At 35.5% G+C, this 13294-nt stretch overlaps 1 long non-coding RNA gene across 1 annotated transcript in view; it reads left to right on the top strand.

Annotated features, from left to right (window-relative positions):
* Positions 1-8874, top strand: part of LOC105293816 — a 13202-nt gene extending 4328 nt beyond the window's left edge. The window contains exons 2-3 of the long non-coding RNA XR_896013.2: positions 7206-7209; positions 8757-8874. This is a non-coding gene — a long non-coding RNA (uncharacterized LOC105293816). The remainder of the gene's footprint in view (positions 1-7205; positions 7210-8756) is intronic.
* The last annotated feature ends 4420 nt before the right edge of the window (positions 8875-13294 follow it).

The following is a 13294-nucleotide window of genomic DNA, read 5'->3' as shown; positions in this document are numbered from 1 at the left end:
GTCTGTTCTCAGCACTGCAACCAGAGCAATCTTCGCAAAGTCTGTCGTATTATGTCAAGTTTCTGCTCAAAACCCTCTGATGACCCACCATGAAAACCAGAGTCCTTCCACATCACCCTCCATTTACCTTCCTGGCTTCTTTTCCACTTCCTCTCACTTGGTTTCAGCCATAGTGGTCTCTCTGCTGTTCCTTGTACGAGCTTCTGCCTTAGGATATCGGCTTTAGCTGTTTCCTCGTTCCGGAATCCTCTTTTCTCTAAACATCTAGGCTACTTCCCTGGCTTTCGTTAAGTCTTTCCTCAAATCTCACCCTAGTGGGGCCTATACTGAGCACTTTTTTTATACTGCACTCTGCACTTCTTTCCTGCCCCCAACACCCCCTTAACACTTCACGCGTAGAATCTAATATACCACATAATCAATTGATTTGTGTATTTCCTGTTTATTATCTGCTGGCATGTAAATAAACCTCTCTAGGATGGGGATCTCTGTTTTATTCATGAATTATCTCAAGCATGTAGAGCACATAGTAGATGTTCAATAACTGCTGTGAATAAATCAAAGAGTAGAGAGAATCTACACATTTTCTACAAAAGTAATTACAAATCTTTGAATTGAGATACTGTAAAAAAAAAAGATTTATTTTAAAAGAATCTTTTCTAGGAGGTGAAGCCAGAAATGCTAAGCAAACCACACAAAACTAGGTCTTCAGATTATTACTCTTTAACTCAGAGAAGTTCGTATTAACAACAATATTTTACTTCCAGTAAAAGTACAGCATATGAACAAAATTCATAAAATGAAGAATTTTATGGTGCTGATACAAAAAACATATGTTAACTAAGAACAAGCTTGTATTTTTATTTCTTAGTATTTTATTGCCTTAGCCAGGCTGTCAACTAACTATAAATTTCAAACATTAAGAGGTACGAATCAACTCACTAAAATATCTGTCATATTTCTGCATTAATAAAATCTGATGTGTTGTAACCAGTGTGGAAAACATATTTGTGACAGAAACTCAAAAATAATTGCATAAGCATAATATTAAAAAGCATGAATTTGAATTATTACTTAAGCTTAAATAAAGAAAAATAGTAGGAGTGCAAGGTTCCTGTTACACTTTCACATTGCTGTTTATTTTAAATTTTCTACAAGTTATGGAGAAATTAAACTGTATACTACTTATGAAAGAGTTCAAATGTAATTGGACACATTCAAGTTATATTAGAAATGTTTCCATTTAATTTAGTTGCTTTAAAGAATAGTTGTAAATTCAACAGTTAATGCTCATTGATTTTTAAAACATGTTAAGTTTTAACCAAAAGAGGATAATTTCTCAATTCGAATAAGTAGTTTCTCTCTTTAGCTAGGCGCTAACATCATATTTGATGGTGAATGCCAAAGACATTTCCATTAAAATAAAAAAAAGTAAAGGATACTATTTCAAATATTATATAACAGGTTTCTGAATATTCTGGCCAATTTATGTGTTATGAAATAGAAATAAGAGATATAACTATTGGAAAGAGAAGTGGAATTATTACCTTTGATCAATAAAATTATGTACTTAGCAAATGAAAATTTTAGAAGTATTAAACATTTCACTAAAGTGGTGGAGCAATATGAAATATTTATCATTATTTTAAATAAATGTTGAAATATTAAAAACATAAAAAGCCAAGATTGTGTTCATAATTATGGCAATGTATATCAACACACCTAAAAAAAGGTAAAAGAAAATGTACAACAAATAAAAGAAGGTAACAATAAACTTTGGGGGGGAGATTTTTGAAAGATTTCCCTGCATAAATGCCTGGACAGTATGAAGATATCAATTTATCCCAAATTGATTTCTAAGGTTAATGTTATCCCAATTGAAATAATTTGTCTTGTATTGAATTAGATTTTTCCTACTCTATGCTTAGAAGTTCTTTTACTCTGCTCTTCTAGTATTTCATCTTTAATTTTTAGCAAAACGATGTAAGCATGTTTGTCTATCGATACTAAGACTTACTTTATAATCTCTCCCCCAGGGACGGCTCAATTTAATCCCTCACCCACAACCATCAACAATTCACATGCTCAGCTGAGCTCGTCTGAAATTTTAGTTCCAAATTATTTTTTCAGAAAGCTTTTAAGTTAATTGCCTTAACTTTCTCAGCTACTTTACTCAAACTTAACTATAAATTTTACTGGTATCGTAGATTCTTGCAAGACACAGGCAGAATTATTATAAGATGACTCTTCGCAGACTTGCCCATGCCTCCTGCCCCCAACCCCTTTCTAAAAGGATTTTTCTGTCTTTCCAGCTTCTTCCCTGATGTCAGTTAATATGAAGTTGACATCAGGGAAATGGGTACAATGAAAAATACACAGAAGTGCTTGCCTGCTTGCTCATTTATATTGGAAAAGGCAGGAAGTTACTCTAGAAAGAAGAAGGAAAAGAAGGAAACAGGCATGGATGTGGTAGGAAAAAGGTTTGGAGATCTTAGAGAAGAGAAATTTTGCATTTGAGGGCAGTTAGCATATGTTGAAGATACTGAGAAAGAAAAATAAAACAAGGATGAGGTTTTAAGTTTTGCAGTACATTATCGATGTAATTCTTTGGGGCATTTTCTCAAGAAACTTCAGAAAAGATTTTAGTTGCTTTGAATTTTTCTACCTATTTATTCGCTTGCTTGTTTGTTTTGCCATTGTATGTTTGAACGTGACTCCTGATTGAGACTGGACCAGAGGGTACCTCAGCTTGATATGGGTTGTGTGTATACATCATTTGAATCAGAAATTTGAACCCAAAGAGAAAAATGAGATTTCTTTGGCACCTGAGAAGGTGTCAAAAGCTTCACTTAGTTATTTTTTACTTTATAACGAATCACCTGGAAACTTGATGGCTTAAAACTACGAACAGTTATTATTTGTCATGATTCTGTGAGTTGGGTGGAAATTCCTTCCAGTCTGGGTGGGTTGGTTTGGCCTAGTTTGTATAATAGCAGAAGAATTCCCAAAAGCCTCTGTTTGAGTTATATTTGCTGTTGTCCCATTGGCCAGATCAAGTCACCTGGCCACGCCCAGAGTTAGTATGGGAAATAGAGTCCACCTCATGGTGGGAACTGCTGCAGATCACTTCAGCCTGAGTAGAGAGAGAGGAATGATTTGTGGCCATTTGTACAATCTGCCATTCTTAGTGAGAGAACATGTTAGTAAGACAGTTTAGCTACTTAAAAGGTATTAATATTTAAAGTGAACTGCAATAAACTAAAAAGCAGTTAACAGAAGATCTGGAACTACCAGTGTGTAAAGAAAAACTCAGGTAGCTCAGCAGATAAAGTTTGGGGAGGTACAGAATGGAGAAAGTGGGGATTATTTTTTCTTTATATGTTTTTTTTTAAATCTCATTATGGCAATAAATACCTGTTACCTTTATGACTTGTGAAATGGAATCTAAAAAAGTGTATCTATTAGTTTCCTAATGCTTCTGTAACAAATTACTACAAAGTGAATGGCATAAAGCAACACAAATGTATTCTCTTACAGTTCTAGACATTAGAAGTCTAAATGACTTGGCAGGATTGTGCTCTTTCTGGAGGCTCTAGGGGACAATCTGTCTCTTTGGCTTTTCTAGCTCCTAGAAGCTGTCTACATCCCTGTGCTCAGGACCCCACGTCACTCAGACCTCTGCTGCCATCTCATCTCCTCTGACTCTGATGTTTTTGCCTTGCTCTTCTAGTGATTACATTGGGTCCATCAGATAATCCAGGATAATCTCCCCATCTCAAGATCTTTAACTTAATCACATCTGCCAAGTCCCTAAGGTGACATAATCACATGTTTGAGGATTTGGATGTGGACATTGGGATATCTTGGGGTGGGAGGCCATAATTCAACCTATCACAATGCATTTATTAAATTAATTTATTTTTAAGCTCCTCAGAGGATCTGATAATCTGCCAAGGTAAGGAATCCTTGTCGTAAGATACGTCTCTGACTACAGCCATAATTTTCTCTGCTTAAGTAATTTTTTCATTCAGAAATCTCCAGATGGCTGCAGTTTTCCTAGTGGACACTAGGAAATGATGCCATAGGGACAAAGCCGTTGCCATTATTTGTTTCTGGGAGTTTCTTACCTCTTCCTACACAACTATAATCATCTTCTCAGGTGTCCATGGTATTAATACATGTCCTCTCAGAAAATCTTCTTACAATCTCTATATTATTAGGCCTAAATGTCCACATATTACCACATGAACCTCTAGGAAGCCGCACACTTAGACAAAATAATGTTTTGGTTGCTATTTGTAGGATTTTTGTTTCTCCACTAAGGGACTCCTTCTGCTGTTTCTCTAGAATAACTGGACTTGATTGAGGCTGACCATGTGAGAGAGATCATATGTGTGGATAACCCACCTCCAGATACACACAAATCTAGCAAAGAGAAATACACTTCAGGTTTGGTGCACTATCATGATCTAAGCATGAACTGCAATTCCTTTCTGACTGACCAGTCATGCATCATATCAGTTTGTCCACAAATAGTTGGTGGCATTGTTGTATGCTTACTGAGTACATGGCAGTATCTAAACCCTTTGGCGGAGGAATCTGAAATAATATATTCTGGTAAAGTGGCCTTGGGGATTTAAATAGAGCAAACATAAGGGCTATTGATTCCAGAATTAAGTTGATTGCCTTAAAATCCCACTTTCCTGCTTGTACATTATCATCAGCAAGGCTGGGACAGATTCAAAACCCACTGGAAGAGTGGTAGCCTCCTAAGTGCCAGCCACGAACATCGATGTCCATCTCCTGGGGAAAGTGCCCAGTTTAAGATGAGAAGATGGAATTTTCCTGGCTTGCAATTCAAAACATTCTAGCTAGAAAAATGAAATCTATACCACTTAAGTATTTATGCCTTAAACTATGTCAAAAATATGCTTTATTACTAGCAGATACTTCTACTGACTTTAAACAACTTCACGTTTATGCTCCCAGGAAAAGGGTCTCTGTTGTGAACTAGGATTGTATTTCTTAGGTTTTCGATGTTGACAAGTTAACCAATAATCCAGGAAAAGACACAGGATCTGCTGCACCTTGCTTGACCTTAGACTTCTCAGGCTCCAGAGCTGTGAGAAATAAATAGGATTTAAGTCACCCAATCTGTACTATTAATCTTTATAGTTCCTTAGAGCCTTGACTTTAGATGGTCATTTTGCCTAGAATGCTCTCTCTCTGATCTATGCATGACTGGCTCTTTTTTGATATTCATATCTCTACTTCAACGTCACCTCCTGAGATTGGCCTCTACTGATAGCATCCAATCTGGAGGAACTGAAAAGACACACTCTAACATTCTCTAATTTAACCTTAAAGGTTTACTTCAGTAACCCATGGGAATCTGAAGTAGCAAGTGATATATTTTTTTCAACCATAATTCACTCTGGTACTAGGATTCTCAAGACTACATAATTCATATGTTCTCAAGCATTTGGGTTACAGCCTGAATTTAAGTCACACATTTTAGAAATGGCCTGATTAGTTCAATCGATATGAAGCAGAGTTCCCATACCAGGGTCCATGCCCTCCAGCCAAAGACTACCAGGAACAAACCTAGAGTTGGAACCGCTGGGTCTATTGTTCCTTGAAACAAGGCAGACTGCAAGCCTTGGGGAGCTGGGAGACACATCAGTAAGACAGTGTGAGAAAGCAGTTTTTATGAGACTTGAAGGAGGTGATTTGGAGAAGGGCTCAAGGAAACAGGGCTTTGCTCTGGATTGGATGCTCTCAGGAAGTGGAGGTGATTTTATCACTGAGTATCTTAAATCATATCTAGAATAAGAGGAGACTAGAATGAGGCTAAAGCCATAACTGTTACAGAAGCAGCAGTCACTTATATTAGTGGGGAGAGCAGACATTTGGTATTTTGTGGTTTATACAGTAAACTTGTTTTTGTCTGTACTTAGATAAGATTATGAAGTTTGTCTGGGGTCACTTTATTATAATCAAAAAGCGACCCTATCAGATATTAGAATTCTGGGAGATTCTGAGAATACCATGGCCTAGCTATGAATGCCAGGTTAGCTGCTCGCCACAGGAAGACCCAACTGTTAAGAGTCAGGCCAGTTCTCCAAGTCAGGGCCTGCTTTCCTTGTTTTCATCATCTGCCTCAGAGATGACTGATTCCTCGTGTCGAGCCCTGTATGGTTATGTAGCTCTTGTCTGATCATAGGATCAATTATGTAGTGGGGCAGCTTTCACCCCACAAATGCTGCACAAGCCATTGTAACTTACCCTGGAAAGACTTAACCCTCCTCCAAATGTAGCTGTAGATGTGGTGGGTCCCTCGGATTTCCTGGACCTCTCCTGATACTGTCCAGGGAAGGTTGCAGTTGCCTTGGGGCAGGAGAGGAAGGGCCTGGGCTAAGATAGTGACTCTGTGGATGTGGAGAAACAGGTCAAAGATGTGGGAGAGGTGGCATTCATAAGATCATCAGAGAGGAGAACTGAGGATTGGGATATTGTTAGTTTAGGAGACTAGGTATTAATGTTGTTATTGACCAAAACAGAGCACATAATGTCCACAGCAGGTTTTGGAGGGAAGTGATAATTTATATTTGTGACATATTTAATTTGAGGTGCTCAAAGCAGAGGTGACCTGTAGGCAGTGGAGTATGAGATTTAGTGGGGAGGATTTAACACCAGGACCCAACAACGTGATGAAGTCAGGTGAGCACCTTAGATGACAAAGGAGAACATATAGAAGAAGAGAAACAACTCTAGAATAAAACTCAAATTAGCCCTTGGGGGAAAAAAAAAAAAAAAAGGAAAAACAAAGTATGAGGTGTTCGTCTGAAGCCAAAATCAACGTTAAGAAAGAGCTAATAAATGTGTGCTTTAAAACAAGAATAATCAAAGGCATGTAGGAAGTCAAAGACTATAAGGACCTAATAAAGAATGGCTGTTTTCATTCATTTATTCAAGAAATATTTATCAAGCATTAAGTGCCAAGGGCTTGAGGCCCTGGAAATAAAATAAGGGATAGGGAGGAGAGAAAACACATAAAAATCTCTGCCCTCCTAGTGCTTACATTTCTCCTCCTAGTGGAGAAAAAAAATAACAAATAAAAAACAACTAAATTAAACGAGATTAGAAGGTAATAAGTATTTTGAGGAAAAATAAGACGGAGAATGGCTTAAGCTGGAGTATGGGAGGGAGGTTTTCAGTTTTACATAGCGTGTTCTTCAGCTAGGAAGTGGGGAGGGATTAATGTGCAGTTATCTGGTCAGTTCATTCTAAAGAGCAAAGAAGTTGTCACTGCTGACATCAGCCAGACCAAGAGAAGAATAGGTGCCTTACACATGGTAGATACTCAGTATATATTTAGTGTACTAATTAACACAATTTACTGGTATTCAAAGAAATATCAAATATTCAACTAGTTCCAGAAGCTCAGTCAACATATAGACATGATGATAGATTGATCTGGAAAAAAAAATAAAAGTATTTAGTAATACCTCTTGATAAAATACATTTAAGGGTTGTAACTTACCAACTTAAAAGATTTTCCTTTGTTTCCTTTCTTTTTTTTCTGAGTAGGCAAAAGAAATTAGTCATACAATAAGTATTTAAAGGATTAGAATGTGAGTGCTTGGTTCAACTGGTTTATATTTCTTGGGGGGATAATATTTTTTTGTTCTTTTGCTTCTGTCCATTGTTTCATTAAAAAAAAAACCTCATATAAACCTTACAGTCTTATTCTGATTGACAAACAGCAGCACACAATGATTTCTTATGGCTGAGGTGTCTAATATAAAATAGATCTGTACACACATATACATACACAATTTATAACATGACTCTGTGTTAGCAGTTAAATGTGTCTTGATTTTTGAGAAGTGAAATATTTGCTTTGCCTCCAGCGCCGTGGAGAGTTCATAAATGATGGAAGTACTTTGGCTTTCAGAGAAACACTATTTCTTTGCAATGCTCCCTCTTTGGGGAACAAATATGAAAAATAAAACATGTCATTTTACATGATACAGAGTCTTTTTATTGTCACCTTCCTGGCTTTAAAAGCAAATGGGACAGATCATGAAAAGACATATTGTAGGTGCAGGTACTACCTTAAATTTAGATATTCTAATGGAGTGAGTAATTCAGTGAGTCTTTTTCTGTCTCTTATTTCTCCCACTCCTTATCCATAGGCAGAGTGACCTGGTGATAAAGCACTAAACTATAAATAGGTGATTTGGTTTTGGCTAGCAGCCTTTCTCAACATATAGCTCTTGAAGATGATAATTTTCCTACCAACATACTCCATGGGAGTGTTGTCAAAATCCATCAGCTTGAGCCCTGGGAATTTAATAGAAGCAGATGTGTGCACATATGGCTTTAAGGACAATTTACCAAATTTTCAGAGATCACGCTGTGATGATCAATTATATGTATATTTTTTGCAGACTTAGAAACTGATACTTAAAAAATTAATGGAACCACACTGAGATTACTTCACACCTACTAGAATGGCTATAATAAAACAGACAAACAACAAGTGTTGATAGGGATGTGGAGAAATTAGAGCCTTCACACTGCAGCTGAGAGTGTAAAATGGTGCAGTCACTGTGGAAACCAGTTTGGCCATTCCTCAAAAAGTTAAAAGTTATATGATTATATGAGTTATATATATGAGTTATATGATTATATGAGTTATATATATGAGTTATATGATTCAGAAATTTCATGTCTACACACATACACCCCAGAATTAAGAACATATATCCACACAGAACTCATAAACAAATGTCAATAGCAGCATTATTCATAATAGCCAAAAAGTAGAAATAACCCAAAATGTCCATCAACTGATAAGAGAGGATAAATAAAATATAGTATATCCATGCAATGATTTAATTAACCACAGAAAGGAATGAAGTACTGATACATGCGATAGCATGCATGAGCCTTGAAAACATGCTCAGTGAAAGAAGGCAGACATAGAAGGCCAAATATTACATTTATATGAAATGTCCAGAATAAGTAAATCCATAAAGACAAAAAAAAAAAAAAAAAGATGAATGGTTGTCTAGGACTGAGGAGTTTGTGACTGAATAGGGAATGACTGATACTGGGTATGAGATTTTCTTTTAGGAGTGATAAAAATGTACTAAAACTAGATAGTGTTGTTGGTTACACAACTTAGTCAATATACTAAATTTTATGGTCTATAAATTATATCTCAATAAAATTGTTATTCTAAAAATGTTTTAAATCAAGGATGTGAAATTTTATTGACTATCAGATGATATAAAAGGATTATTGTTAATTTTTGTTGTAATAATATTGTAATTTTTTAATGGAAATTTGGGCTACTCTTTTTAATGGTCTGTGGTAATGTTTTTAAAACGGGTCTTATGAAGATAATCATTAAATACTTACGAATACATTATTTTTTTAAAATAACTGCAAGCCCCTATTGCTAAGGTGGTACCCTGTTGCTGGATTTTCTTCCCATGGACATGGTGGTTATGAACTCTAAATCCCAGATTAGTGCTGTGAGCTTAAGAAAGTGACTTAGCTGCTGCAAGACTTAGTTTCCTCTTCTATAAAGCAGAGATCATTAAAAGGATTGAAAACTCCCAGGGTGGTTATGAAAGCCAGTAGGCAATCGAGAAATGATGGTTGTTGGCGGGGCAGGAGGATGAGAGGGTGGTGGTTAACTTTATTACATTGATTCCAACATATTTTTTTCCATTTTTAGCAGCTCTAAAATTAGGATGCATATACTAATCAATGGCACATCATGGCTTACTTGGAAAACATTTTCTTTTCTTAGCAGTACATCAAGGAGTATCTTACATTCGATAGCTATTTGGACTCTGAAATAACAGTAATGCTAGTACTATTACCACTACTCTTACTAGTGAGACATAGGTGCTTTTCATTTTCTATTTCTTTAACCTCCTGACACAGTTTATCTTCAAAAAACATTGATTTATTTCTTCTGTCTTCTCTCCCTCCCCCACTTCTTATCTCTTGTTGTCTCCATTTATTATTCTTTCATGCAGCAATTATAGTCAGTATAACAATAAGTGATCAATTTAAACTTCTTCAGAAAAGGTAAATATGTGAAGTGATAGATGTGTTAATTAACTCAATGGGAATTCTTTCACAATGTATATGTATGCAAATTGTCACATTTTTACACTTTCACTTTCTTACAATTTTATTTGTACCTCAATAATGCCACAAAATACTTTGTTTAAACTACCATACAAATAGATAAAAAAAAAAAAAAAGATGCTCTTTTAGAAACAAGGCCATAGCTTGGAAAATAATCTTTCTCAAAAATGACATTTATATAGGAAAGTTTAACTGTATAAGCTAATTTTTATTTTCAAAAGGAAACAAAATGACAATTACATGTAATTCAAATAAAACCCCTTCCACTTTTTTTTTTTCCAAAAAAGTCTTTCGTCTTTGTTTCTTTAGTATCTGTCAGATGGGTATAGGAATAGCTCTACCAGTCTTAACGTTCCATTCAATGTTCTAGGCACTGAGAATAATAGCAATAAACTATAGAGACTGAGTAGCTTACATTCTGGAAGAGTAGGGAGAGAGGGGCCATAAATTAATAAGCATTTACTATGTCAAGTAGTTATATGTGCTGTAAAAACAGTAAAGTTGAATAAAGGGGTTAGAGTGTCATGAGTTGCTTTTTTTCTATAGGGTGTTTAGGGAAGCCTTCTCTGATGAGGTGATATTTGAGTAAAAATAGGCAGATAAATAATCATTATAAAAATACTCTGTAAACTATAAAGTTAAGGAAGTATTTTTCTCTTATCATGCTATAAAATCAGCCCAATCTCTCTGTCCTTATGAAGTTCACGGGCTTGCTGAGAGACAGATGTGGAAGCAATCATTGCCATGCAGTATGCTAACTACTAATATAGAAATGTCTAACCGCTTCTGTGGAAACATAAAGGAAGCAGACCACGACAGGAGCCTTCACAGATGAAATACCATTCCAGCTGAATCTTTCAAAATATTTTTTAATTAAAAATGTTTTTAGCAAAAATTTGTATAACACAGAAAAGCCTATAAGAAAGAAAATATCACCCCATCACATATTTTTAATTTTGTTTTTTCTCCTTCGACATGTAAAAATCAGAATTAAAAGTCTCTCCCTCCTTACCTCTAGAGTTGGCAGACTTTTTCTGTAAAGGGAGATAGAGTAAATATTTTAGGCTTTGTGGGCCAGACAGTCACTGTCACAGCCTCTCAACAATGACAATGTAGCACAAAAGCATCCACAGACAATATACAAATGAATGAGCATGGCTGTGGCACAGTAAATTTTTATATTTTAAAAACAGGCAGCCAACTGAATTTGGCCTTAGTTTGTCAATCCCTGCCTTGCCCTTAACTGTAGAATTTGTAATAAAATTTCTAAATTTTAACTAAGACTTAAAAGATGCATAAGAATTTTTCAGGATAGTGGGCCAAGGGAGGAACAATATAGTGAAGACAATGAAAGACATGTGCAAAGTTATAGTCATGAAAAGAATTCATGGACTATTCAGAGAACTGAACTAACCTTAATTAATGTGGTTAGACCTGGTGTTTTGCAAGCTAAATCAAATGTTTTTGTTCAATAATACATTACTGACAATCTTCTATTTTACTGGGTGGTGGGGGGGGATGATGAGACTGACTAATTTTTGCCTTCATTGTGCTTTTTGAATATAAGTTATCTGTGGGTGTTCATACTTCCAGTTACAGTCATTTCCTAGTATTGAGATGTGAATAAAACATACATCATGACTTCAACATCTTCATTTCTCCCCTGGCTCCAACCACATTTCTGAGGATCTTCTCTAATACTGCTTTAGGCTTTTAAGTTCATCATATTTACTCCTGAACTTTAACATCCATTAGTTTCCCTGACATCTGAATTTTTTTTAACCTAAGAAAGATGATTTAGAAACTTCTGAGTGATGCCTGTAACCCTGTATATTTCTGCTAAGACTTTCTTTCCAACCACCCCTAAATTCTCTTCTGCTCCCTGTATGGCAAATTATATAAACAAAGCCACGTAATGATATACCACTTACTAAGAAAATTTCTTGATAGGAAAATGAAACCAAGAAGCTGAGTGTTTCAAGGACCTCTTAGAACTGCTCTAATGTCTTTGGGCAAATGTGAGTATCATCTTTTAAAGATCTGGCCCAGATGTGATGATAGCAGTTTAGGCATCAGAGAGTGACATAGGTTTGAGTTCTAACTACTTATAAGTGTGGTAAATTGAGTGAATCACCTTACTTTCCTGTGCCTAATCTGTAAAATGGATATTTAATTATTTCACAGGATTGTGGCATTGAAAAACAATTTGTCTAGAAGCTTGGATTGGTATCCAGCAGGTCATAAGTGCTTAATGTAGATTAAGTGTCTTCATCCTCATTAATATGTATGTATATTTACATACTTAAATATAATATCATGAAGCAAAATATGGAAAATCAGTATTCAACTACAAGTGTAGAATTATTTGATGCTGCAAGTAACTTAAATAGTTTGGATTTTAAAAAATTAAAATAGCACTTAAGTCATCTTGAGAAAAGGGGGAGGGATGAAGTAGAAACTGAAATAACATTCCTACCCTAGCTTCTTTTGATTTAGTGTTTCATCTGAAGCCTTAACATGCTTATAATTTTTAATAACATTATTTATTCCTAGTTCTACTTTATCCTCACTCATGCCTTTCTTTCATTGTGCCTTTAATTCATGTTACTTGTTGTATTTTATATTCATACATAAGCTCCCTAAATCCTTTCTGGAACACAATGTGGTATAAATAAAATAAAATAATTTGTGTTGGACATGGCAACTTCAGAAAGAGAGTCCAAAGAAATCAATAATTCTTAACAATGCTTAAAACAGGATAGTCCCAGACCTTAATCTGAGGCCTACTGGGTAACAAAACTAACAGTTTGCCTTTTCTTGAACCTCGTTTACTAATTTAAAAAATTAAAATAGCTAATATTTACAAGTACTTAGTATGTGATGAATATTAGTCTAAGAAATTTTACCTGTGTTTATTCATTTACTTTTCCCAACAGTTCTAAGAGGAAGGTACTATTTATTATCCCCAATGTACAACTGACGATGTGAGTGACAAACAAATTAAGTTACATAAAGTCGCACACCTGATAAGTGGCAAGCTATGGTCCCACTGGAGGCAGCCCGACTCCAAACTCCTAGCCCTCAAGCATTAGGTGATATGACTCACCGAGGATTTATAAAG

This window comes from Pteropus vampyrus, unplaced genomic scaffold, assembly GCF_000151845.1.
Source record: "Pteropus vampyrus isolate Shadow unplaced genomic scaffold, Pvam_2.0 Scaffold4, whole genome shotgun sequence".
Taxonomy (NCBI): domain Eukaryota; kingdom Metazoa; phylum Chordata; class Mammalia; order Chiroptera; family Pteropodidae; genus Pteropus; species Pteropus vampyrus.
This window is presented reverse-complemented; position numbering and strand designations above follow the sequence as displayed.